This window comes from Macaca thibetana, chromosome 11 (genome assembly GCF_024542745.1).
Source record: "Macaca thibetana thibetana isolate TM-01 chromosome 11, ASM2454274v1, whole genome shotgun sequence".
NCBI classification, from domain to species: domain Eukaryota; kingdom Metazoa; phylum Chordata; class Mammalia; order Primates; family Cercopithecidae; genus Macaca; species Macaca thibetana.
Window position 1 is genome coordinate 37,854,769 of NC_065588.1, and position 10,806 is coordinate 37,865,574.

General features: G+C 41.5%; 1 long non-coding RNA gene across 1 annotated transcript; it reads left to right on the forward strand.

The window, feature by feature from the left end:
* Positions 1-6,944: 6,944 nt before the first annotated feature.
* LOC126930891 (uncharacterized) lies at positions 6,945-8,302 on the forward strand. Its single transcript, XR_007717703.1, has 3 exons — positions 6,945-7,018; positions 7,469-7,537; positions 8,040-8,302. It is a non-coding gene; the product is annotated as an uncharacterized LOC126930891 (long non-coding RNA).
* The last annotated feature ends 2,504 nt before the right edge of the window (positions 8,303-10,806 follow it).

Here is a 10,806-nt window from a genome sequence, read left to right on the forward strand (position 1 = left end):
TGACAAAATCTCTAAGCATTTGCTTATCTGTAAAGGATTTTATTTCTCCTTCACTTATGAAACTTAGTTTGGCTGGATATGAAATTCTCGGTTGAAAATTCTTTTCTTTAAGAATGTTGAATATTGGCCCCCACTCTCTTCTGGCTTGTAGAGTTTCTGCTGAGAGATCTGCTGTTAGTCTGATGGGCTTCCCTTTGTGGGTAACCCGACCTTTCTCTCTGGCTGCCCTTAAGATTTTTTCCTTCATTTCAACTTTGGTGAATCTGGCAATTATGTGTCTTGGAGTTGCTCTTCTCGAGGAGTATCTTTGTGGCGTTCTCTGTATTTCCTGGATTTGAATGTTGGCCTGCCCTACTAGGTTGGGGAAGTTCTCCTGGATGATATCCTGAAGAGTGTTTTCCAACTTGGTTCCATTTTCCCCCTCACTTTCAGGCACCCCAATCAGATGTAGATTTGGTCTTTTTACATAATCCCATACTTCTTGCAGGCCTTGTTCATTTCTTTTTCTTCTTTTTTCTTTTGGTTTCTCTTCTCACTTCATTTCATTCATTTGATCCTCAATCGCTGATACTCTTTCTTACAGTTGATCGAGTCGGTTACTGAAGCTTGTGCATTTGTCATGTATTTCTCGTGTCATGGTTTTCATTTCTTTCATTTCGTTTATGACCTTCTCTGCATTAATTACTCTAGCCATCAATTCTTCCACTTTTTTTTCAAGATTTTTAGTTTCTTTGCGCTGGGTACGTAAATCTTCCTTTAGCTCTGAGAAGTTTGATGGACTGAAGCCTTCTTCTCTCATCTCGTCAAAGTCATTCTCCATCCAGCTTTGATCCATTGCTGGCGATGAGCTGCCTTCCTTTGCCGAGGGAGATGTGCTCTTATTTTTTGAATTTCCAGCTTTTCTGCCCTGCTTTTTCCCCATCTTTGTGGTTTTATCTGCCTCTGGTCTTTGATGATGGTGACGTACTGATGGGGTTTTGGTGTAGGTGTCCTTCCTGTTTGATAGTTTTCCTTCTAACAGTCAGGACCCTCAGCTGTAGGTCTGTTGGAGATTGCTTGAGGTCCACTCCAGACCCTGTTTGCCTGGGTATCAGCAGCAGAGGCTGCAGAAGATAGAATATTGCTGAACAATGTGTGTACCCGTCTGATTCTTGCTTTGGAAGCTCCCTCTCAGGGGGGTACTCCACCCTGTAAGGTGTGGGGTGTCATACTGCCCCTAGTGGGGGATGTCTCCCAGTTAGGCTACTCAGGGGTCAGGGACCCACTTGAGCAGGCAGTCTGTCCCTTCTCAGATCTCAACCTCCGTGTTGGGAGATCCACTGCTCTCTTCAAAGCTGTCAGACAGAGTCATTTGCATCTGCAGAGGTTTCTGCTGCGTTTGTTATTGTTTACTGTGCCCTGTCCCCAGAGGTGGAGTCTACAGAGACAGGCAGGTTTCCTTGAGCTGCTGTGAGCTCCACCCAGTTCGAGCTTCCCAGCGTCTTTGTTTACCTACTTAAGCCTCAGCAATGTCGGGCGCCTCTCCCCCAGCCTCGCTGCTGCCTTGCCGGTAGATCACAGACTGCTGTGCTAGCAATGAGGGAGGCTCCGTGGGCGTGGGACCCTCCCAGCCAGGTGTGGGATATGATCTCCTGGTGTGCCCGTTTCCTTAAAGTGCAGTATTGGGGTGGGAGTTACCCGATTTTCCAGGTGTTGTGTGTCTCAGTTCCCCTGGCTAGGAAAAGGGATTCCCTTCCCCCTTGCGCTTGCCAGGTGAGGCGATGCCTCGCCCTGCTTCAGCTCTCGCTGGTCGGGCTGCAGCAGCTGACCAGCACCGATTGTCTGGCACTCCCTAGTGAGATGAACCCAGTACCTCAGTTGAAAATGCAGAAATCACCGGTCTTCTGTGTCGCTGGCGCTGGGAGTTGGAGACTGGAGCTGTTCCTATTTGGCCATCTTGCTCTGCCCCCCCAACTTATATTTTAAGTTCAAGGATACATGTGCAGGATTTACAGGTTTATTATAGTTTTACATGTGTCATGGTGGTTTGCTGCACAGATCATCCCATCACCTAGGTATTAAGCCCATCACCCATGGGCTATCCTTCTTGATGTTCTTCCTTTTCCAAACCCCTACCCTCTGACATGCCCCAGTATGTGGTTCCCCCCCACCAAGTGCCCATATGTTCTCATCATTCAGCTCCGCTTATAAGTCAGAAAATGCAGTATTTGGTTTTCTCTTCCTGTGTTAGTTTGCTGAGGATAATGGCTTCCAGCTCCATCCCTGCAAAGGACATGATCTCATTCATTTTTATGGCTGCACGGTATTCCATGATGTATATATATGTACCACATTTTCTTTATCCAGTCTATCATTGATGGACATTTAGGTTGGTTCCAACCTACTACTGTGAATAGTGCTGTATGTGTACATGTGTCTTTATAATAGAATGATGTATATTCCTTTTGGTATACACCCAGTAATGGGATTTCTGGATCAAATTGTATTTCTGCCTCTAGGTCTTCAAGGACCACATTGTCTTCCACAACAGTTGAGCTAATTTACACTCCCAGCAACAGTGTAAAAGCATTCCTTTTTCTCCACAACCTCGCCAGCATGCTCATGGATAAGAAGAATCAACACAATGAAAATGGTTGTACTCCCCAAAGCAATTTATACATTCAATGCTATTTTCATTAAACTACCACTGACATTCTTCACATAATTAGAAAAAGCTATTTTAAAATTCATATGGAACCAAAAAAGAGCCCAAATAGCCAAGACAATATGCAGCAAAAAAAAAAAAAAAAAAAAAAAAAAAAAAAAAAAACAAAGCTGGAGGCATCACGTTATCTGACTTCAAACTATACTACAAGGCTACAGTAACCAAAACAGTTTGGTACTGGTACAAGAATAGACACATAGACCAATGGAGCAGAATAAAGAACCCAGAAACAAGACCACACACCTACAATTATCTGATCTTCAATAAACCTGACAGAAACAAGTAATGAGGAAAAATTCGCTATTTAATAAATGGCACTGAGAGAACTGGCTAGCCATATGCAGAAAAATGAAAGCAGATCCCTTCCTTACACTATATACAAAAATCATCTCAAGATGGGATAAAGACTTAAATGTAAAACCCAAAACTATAAAAACCCTAGAAGAAAATCTAGACAACACCATTCAGGACATAAGCATGGGCAAAGATTTCACGATGAAGATGCCAAAAGCAATAGCAAAATTTGACAAATGGGATCTAATTAAACTAAAGAACTTCTGCATAGCAAAAGAAACTATCATCAGAGTGAACAGAAAATCTACACAATGGGAGAAAAATTTTGAAATATATCCATCTGACAAAGGTCATCTAGCATCTACAAAGAACTTAAATTTACAAGAAGAAAAGAAACAACCCCATTAAAAAGTAGGCAAAGGACATGAACAGACACTTCTCAAAAGAAGACATACATATGACCAACAAACATATCAGAAAAAGCCCAGCACCACTGATCATTAGAGAAATGCAAATCAAAGCCACAATGAGATACCATCTCACCCCAGTCTTCTTTCTCTTAAACACTTGTGGAGCACCTACTATGTGGCACTATTCCAGTGTCTAGGGATACAGCATCAAAGAAGAAAAAACTCTGTTTTCAAGGAGCTTACAGTTTTGTGGCAAGAGAAAGACCATCAATCAATCAAAAAATTAAAAGTCAAAACTATCAGATAAAGATAACTGCTTTGAAGGAAAATGAGCAGGACAGAGGGATAGAGTTGTTTGGATAAAAATACAGTTGCAAAGTCTCAGGAAGTTCTTTTGGAAAAGCAAACACCTGAAAAATGTAAAGACTGAGCCATCTGGGTGAAAGCACCAGGCAGAGGGAGCAGTCTGGAAGAATTTGGAAGAAAAGAAAATCACTTACAGATTTGTTTCCAAGGAAACTTCACACAGAAGGTGGGGTTTGGCTAGGCTTAGAAATATGGCAGGACTCTGGGACATGAAGAGAACAGGAAGGAAATTTTAGATGAGCAGTAATAGAGCAGGGGCAGGGAGGGTCAATAAGTCAACCCATCCATCTGTGAAAGAGTTTGGATAAGGACAGTAAAGCAGCTGGAGATGGTTATGAGGGTTTTGAGTGCTGGACCACAGTAGTCCTTTCTCCAAAGGCATTGGGGAAAGCATTAAAGGAGACTAAAAGCAGAATACACAGAAGTATATATAGTTTGAGCCCACACCCTTTTATTTTCAGAAGAAAATCATACATATATTCACACAGATATGGAAGGCCACAAGGAATACATCCAATGGTAACACCCATTATTTCTGGATGATGAAATGGTGAGTTCTTTTTATTTTTCTTTATGCTTGTTGTTGTTGTTGTTGTTGTTATTGTTGAGACAGAGTCTCACTCTGTTGACAGGCTGGAGTGCAGTGGCGCGACCTTGGCTCACTGCAACTTCTGCCTCCCAGGTTCAAGTGATTCTCCTGCCTCAGACTTACGAGTAGCTGGGACTACAGGCACGTGCCACCACTCCCAGCTAGTATTTGTATTTTTAGTAGAGATGGGGTTTCCCCATGTTGGCCAGGATGGTCTCAATCTCCTGACCTCATGATCCTCCTGCCTCGGCCTCCCAAAGTGCTGGGATTACAGGCATGAGTCACCACGCCTGGCCTCTTCATGCTTTTCTACAGTTTCCAAATTTTCTATAAATTATCATTGTTACTTTTATAAACAGAAAACAAAGTGAAAGAATAAGCATTGTTATCATCAGAAAGGAAAGATTTAACATGGGAATGGCCCAAGGAAGTGTTTGAAAAAAATTAAGTGAACAGCGGATACAGATGGACAAGAAAAAGAAGGAGGAGTTTACTCAGTAACCTTCGAGCCACAGAATACAAACTCCTTTCTCTTGTAAGGTAAGCCCCAGTTCTGTATTTGAGAGTAAGCAATAGATACAGCTGTGTGTATGGGTGACATTTCTCTACATTTTGCTCAGCTATTGGCAGCAGCCCTACTTTCTCTCTCCCCAAGCAGAGAGAGGGAAACTGCTAAATTGCAAAAAGAAGAAAATCCAAAATCCAAGATGCATTAAGATACAGGTTGTATGTTTATTCTTTCTACATATTTGGATGTCACAGCTCAAATTCCAACCTAAAAATAACAAGAGAATGAGCATTTCTTTGCGAAGTGAGATACAATCTCCCCTTTGTGAAATTACTCCTCTGGGAATGTCCACAGAAGCTATCATCTTGTTTCACATAATCCCAGGAAATGAGATAGCATGGGAGATGTCTTTCAAGGGATCTGTCCAGGAATGAAGGGCACCGAATGAACAAGTCTTTGTTTCCAAATCTAAATCAGCAGTGCCCAAAACTCACCTTCTGTTATGGACTGAATTGTGTCTTCTGGTCCCACTCCCCCAAATTTATTTGTTAAAACTCTAACCCCCAATGTCATGGAATATGGAGATGAGGCCCTTGAGAGACAATTAGATTTAGATGAGGTCACCAGGGTGGCGCCCTCCTGATGGAATTATGCCCTTCTAAGAAGAGAAACCAAAGAGCTTACCCCCTCTCTGCCACTAAAGACACAGATAGAAGGCAGAAGTCTTTAAGCCTGGAAGAGAGCCACTACCAGAAATCAACAATGCTGGCACCCTTATCCCAGACTTCCAGACTCCAGAGCTGTGGGAAATAAATGTCTGTTGTTTAAGCTACCTCAGTCTATGGTGTTTTGTTATGGCAGCCCAAGTAGGCAGAGACAATTTCCCTCCCTCTGAGTTCCTCCCGGACCCACTATCTGTACCATTACTTTCACTGCATCCTAGTCTGTCTTACAGTCTTATGTGTTTTAGGGGTAGATATCGAGTCTCTGCTATGTTAGTGTTTTGAAATCAGAACTATGTCCTTAAGTTCTACTACTTTCTGTATTGGCCCCCAAAGTATTATACATACATTCATCACTCAGTCTAAAACTATGTATTGAGTAACTACCATATACCAACCATGTTGATAAACTCTGAGGAATAGAGAGATGACAAGAAGTTTTTAAGCTCAGAGTTAAGCAGCAGAGCAGACAAAACAGGTACATACATAAACAAACCTAACAAATGCAATAAGCACAATTCTAGTGGCAAGTGAAATGCATGGGCACACAAAGGAAGGAGTGACTCTTTTACCTGGTATCAACTAAAGGGAAAAAATGAGACTATTTTTCCTCTTTTTTTTTTTTTTTTTTTTTTTGGTAGAGGTGGGGTCTTGCAATATTGTCCAGGCTGGTCTCAAACTCCTGGCCTCAAGTGACTCCCTCACCTCAGTCTCCCAAAGTGCTGCACTTACAGGTATGGGCCACCATGCATGGCTAAAAAATCAAGCTTTTAAAGATTTAAAGTTAATTTTATTTAAAAGCCCTGCAAAGGACTATAGACTGAGGCCTATAGCCCAGAAGCAGCCCTTTAGAGAGGTTCTATCAGAGGTTCTATCAGATTGCACCAGCCCAGTATTTTAGCGGTGGGCTATACAGATAATGAAGGTGTAGTATGTGTAAAATCACATCAAACTTGTTCAGAAGTTATAGTAAAGAGGAATCACATAAAGGGTATAAGATTATATCTGGTTATAGATATATACATTTGGGTGTAAGAGTATATCGTTATAGATTATAGAGGCATAATCACTAACCTTGTCAGACATTATCTTATGTGTAGGAAAAGGCAAGAACTAGGGCCATTTATCTTTTAAGAAATATAGTAACTCAGGCAAGAGATGTGGAGCACTGTGTCCTCTATCCTGTTTGCTCTACAAAGTATCACTCCAGAGAACTGCATGTGGTCACAGAGTTAGAGCCTTTGTGAAATCACGCCAGCAAGCATAAATGAGCAAATATGCCTTCTTACCTATGCTACTTTGTCTCACACTGAGAAGTGCAGATGACTCCCCAGGTGAGACGGCATTTGATTGAGAGCTTAAAACAAGAGTTCCACAGATGAGAAGAAAGAAGCTTTCGCTCCAGGCAGGAGAAACAGTGTGAGGGTGAATACAGAATGGTCTGGTGTAGTGTATGGGAGTGGGGAATGGGGGTGGTTAGAAATGAGGAGAGATCGGACTAGACAAGTAGATTAGATGCAAATCATGAAGGCCCCCGATTCCTGAATGAAACCCTAAAGAGCTTCTACCTAATGGTCTAAATCTTAGTCGGCTCTCAGGAGTTTTTAAGCAGGGAAATGAGTGATCTAATCTGCAATTTGGAAAAGAATCCCCAGAAAAAGAAAATAACATAACATCAGAAATAGAGACTCTAAAGGAGAATAGTGAAGAGACTGTTGTAATGGTCTAGCCAAGAGATAACAAGAGAGGAACAAGCAGAGGGACAGAGAGAATGGAGAGGAGGGCAGCATCATGGAGCCAGCTGAGTGTGGAAACCATGTCTGAAATTCAAGCAATTACCACTGTTACATGATTTTCCCCTAACACGTTCTGTAGCCCTGAGCAAGAAAGCATAACAAACCAGCCAACGAATGGCAGGTTTTTCCTGAGTGCAGGATGAGAAAGGTGCCACTGGAAATCACCAGGTTATCGGAACTAAGAACACTGGTGAGTGTGTTGGTGGGTGATTTTTCAAAACTCCAGATGGGAAGAAAGAAAGAATCTAAAGGAATAGCAAGGACTCACAAGAACAGATGTCCAATGAGGCTAAAGAATGGGTTGCAAAAAGAAAAAGAAAGCAGAAAAAGGATTTCAAAATTCATGATTTCAAAGATTGAGTCATTTTATATGTGACAAGTCTCCAGGTATTAAATTAAATTAATCCATTAATGTAAAAAAAAAACCCAGAAAGTTCTTAGATGAAATAATTTTAAGGAACTGAGAGATTCAGTTGTTAAATAGGTCATCAAAAAGGACACTGAAGTCAACCAGGGTAATGACATGGGCTGGAGAGAAGTGGCAGACTGCAGGAAAAGCGCTGCAATCCTCAGAGAATGGATGGCAAGGTTGGGAGGCATACAGATGAAGTTCTGTATGAGTAAAGGAATTCTAATTTAAACAGTTTCAGAACTGCCAGGAAAGCTGCAAAACAAAGGTCTGAAAACATAAGAGAAGCTAGGAAAATGCAAGTCCTTCCTCCTGACCCTAGAAAATCTCTGGTGCCAAGGCTAGGACTCTGTTGCCAACTTCAGGCCTGGGAAAACCAAGACTCCAGGAGCCTCTACCTCTAGGATTCTTCCAAACATCTCACCATGTCCTCTGATAACTTTGTAGTCATCTGCCACATCCTACTTCTGAATAAAGCCTACATTCCACCTTTCCGTGCCTGTACCCAAGAAGCCAAATGTTAATGGAGAAAACTACAAAGGTAGTTAACTAGTCAGTACTGCCAAAAACAAACAAAAAACCAGGCAAACAAAAACCAACCACGTATCTTTAGTAGACTCACATTGCCCTTCACTACACAATATTTTATATCTCACTCACTCTCTTCAAATTTGTCATAGCCCAATTTGACAGTCACTCACAGCTCATGACCTTGCTTATACTCTAAGGAAAAAGAAGACATCACATCTGAACACTCACATCTGCCAACCCCGAAACTACTAACTTAATAACACGTGTCCTCATCCTCTTTCTCCCATTGCAATGGGGGATGTATCCCCACTTCTGTTAAAGGGCAATTGCACAAATCCCTCAAAAACTTGGCTTCTTCCATTTCCCCCATCATTAACTTTCCCTAATCTGTATTGGTACATGTATCACTCATTTTTAAAAAGAATATGTAGCACACACACCCACACATAAACACACACACACACACATTCCTCTATCCATTGCCATCCAGTGACACATTTCTCCACTTCATAGTCAAATTTTGGGGAGAAAAAAACTGTCTCCTGATGCTTTCTCTACTTCAGCTCCCATGCGCTCTCCAAGCCATCAGGCACCAACCCCTGTCCCAGTCCCACTGAAACCCCCTTTGTCAAGGTCATCAGAGATCTTCATGTCGTGAAGCCAATGGAAAATTCTTTCTAGGCTGAAATGTTATATGACTTCATCATTTCCCATCAACACATAAGCCATCTGTATACTGGTGAGTCCTGTATTTATATCCCCAGCTTAGATCATTTCTTTGAACTCTAGAATTTCCATTTTATTGCCTCATTGATACCTTGCCTCCCAGATGTCTCACAGACTTCTAAAAAAGTCCCCCAAACTGCCCTTCCCCTTCCTCTATCTTCCTCTCCTCAGTAACTAGTACTATTTCCGACTCAATTCAAGTTGGAAACATAGGGAACATTCTGTTTTTCATTTGCTTCACTCCTGCCATCCAGTCTCCTCAATTTATAATATGAATGTATCTAAAGTCTGTGTTCTCTGCTCACCTCTACTGCAACTCCCTTACTACAGCCTGTCATCTCCCTCCAAGGCAACAACAGCATTTTCCTCACTTGTATCCTTTGCTTCCTCTCTTACCTGTCTCATTCTTCACTTGCCTACCAGGATGAACTTATTATAATAGAAATTGGATCATGTAAGTCTCTCCCTGAATTCTTCCATGGATTCCTATTCCAAATGCACGATTCTGTCTCTCCTCTTCTCTCTGACTTACATCTCAAAACCACTTTCTCCACACTCGCCAAGCTCCAGTCACAACAGTAGTCATGCAGTTTCTAGAAGAGACCCACACTACCTCTCACCTCCTGACTCTTACATATGTTATTTCTTTCTGGAATGCTCTTTCCTCCCTCTTTAAATGGACAAACTCTTTCTCATGCCTCATGTCTCAGTTGAAATTTTATTTTTAAAAGTACTTCTGCGATCACCCTAAAATTTGTTTGTCTTAGCTTCTTGTTTGTTTCCTTACATACTTTTATTATGACTTTAAGTTATTGTATTTGCTTTTTTATCTGAATTTCACTCATTAGAACATACATAAGCTGCCTGGGAAGGAGCTGTTAGAGTTGTATCTGTAGCATAGTGGATAACATATTACAGTTTCTTAACATTTTTTGAATGATATTAATCTTCAATTTTATGATATTGAGAAACATATACAGCCAACTTTCAGTTAAGACAAGGATGTAAAGAGAAGAGGAAGAACAATAGAAGCAAGTGAAGATAATACACAAAAATTAATGACCCCTTACTACATATTGGGTGCTATCTCTTCACCAGATAGTAGAGATGCAGATGACAGCAAAATGAGATTTAGAATGGGGTCAGGGAAAGGGAAGAAATGAACAGGAGTTTGTAGCTTGAATTGTCATGCTAATCACAGGGATAGTTGCCAGGGAAGGAGGAAAACTGATGAATGAGCAAGAGATTGACTGACATGACTGAGCAGCCTCAGAATTTCATCTGGAAGTTTACCATTGAATCATGAGAGTTTCCCTCCAGTCATCAGGGAAGGAACAGTGGCTGGATGAGCAGTCGTGTGTACAGACTACATTCAGATACACTTGGTTGGGGTGGGAGAGGCATACCTGGCTAGGCACACAAAAAGCAGGAGGAATGGATAGACCAAAAGCAAAGACATTTAAACCCCAGCCCAAAGTAACTACTCAATAAATATTTGTGTAGCCCTTAGCACAAGGAATGTCCTTAGTAATTTTGACAAAATATTTCTAATACTGCAATTGACATTTCAAAATTAAAGTTGCATGATTCTAGGAAGCCACATAAACTCATCTTTTAAAAAATCAGCAACTAGATTGGGGCGGAGCAAGATGGCCAAATAGGAACAGCTCCAGTCTCCAACTCCTAGCGCCAGTGACACAGAAGACCGGTGATTTCTGCATTTTCAACTGAGGTACTGGGTTCATCTCACT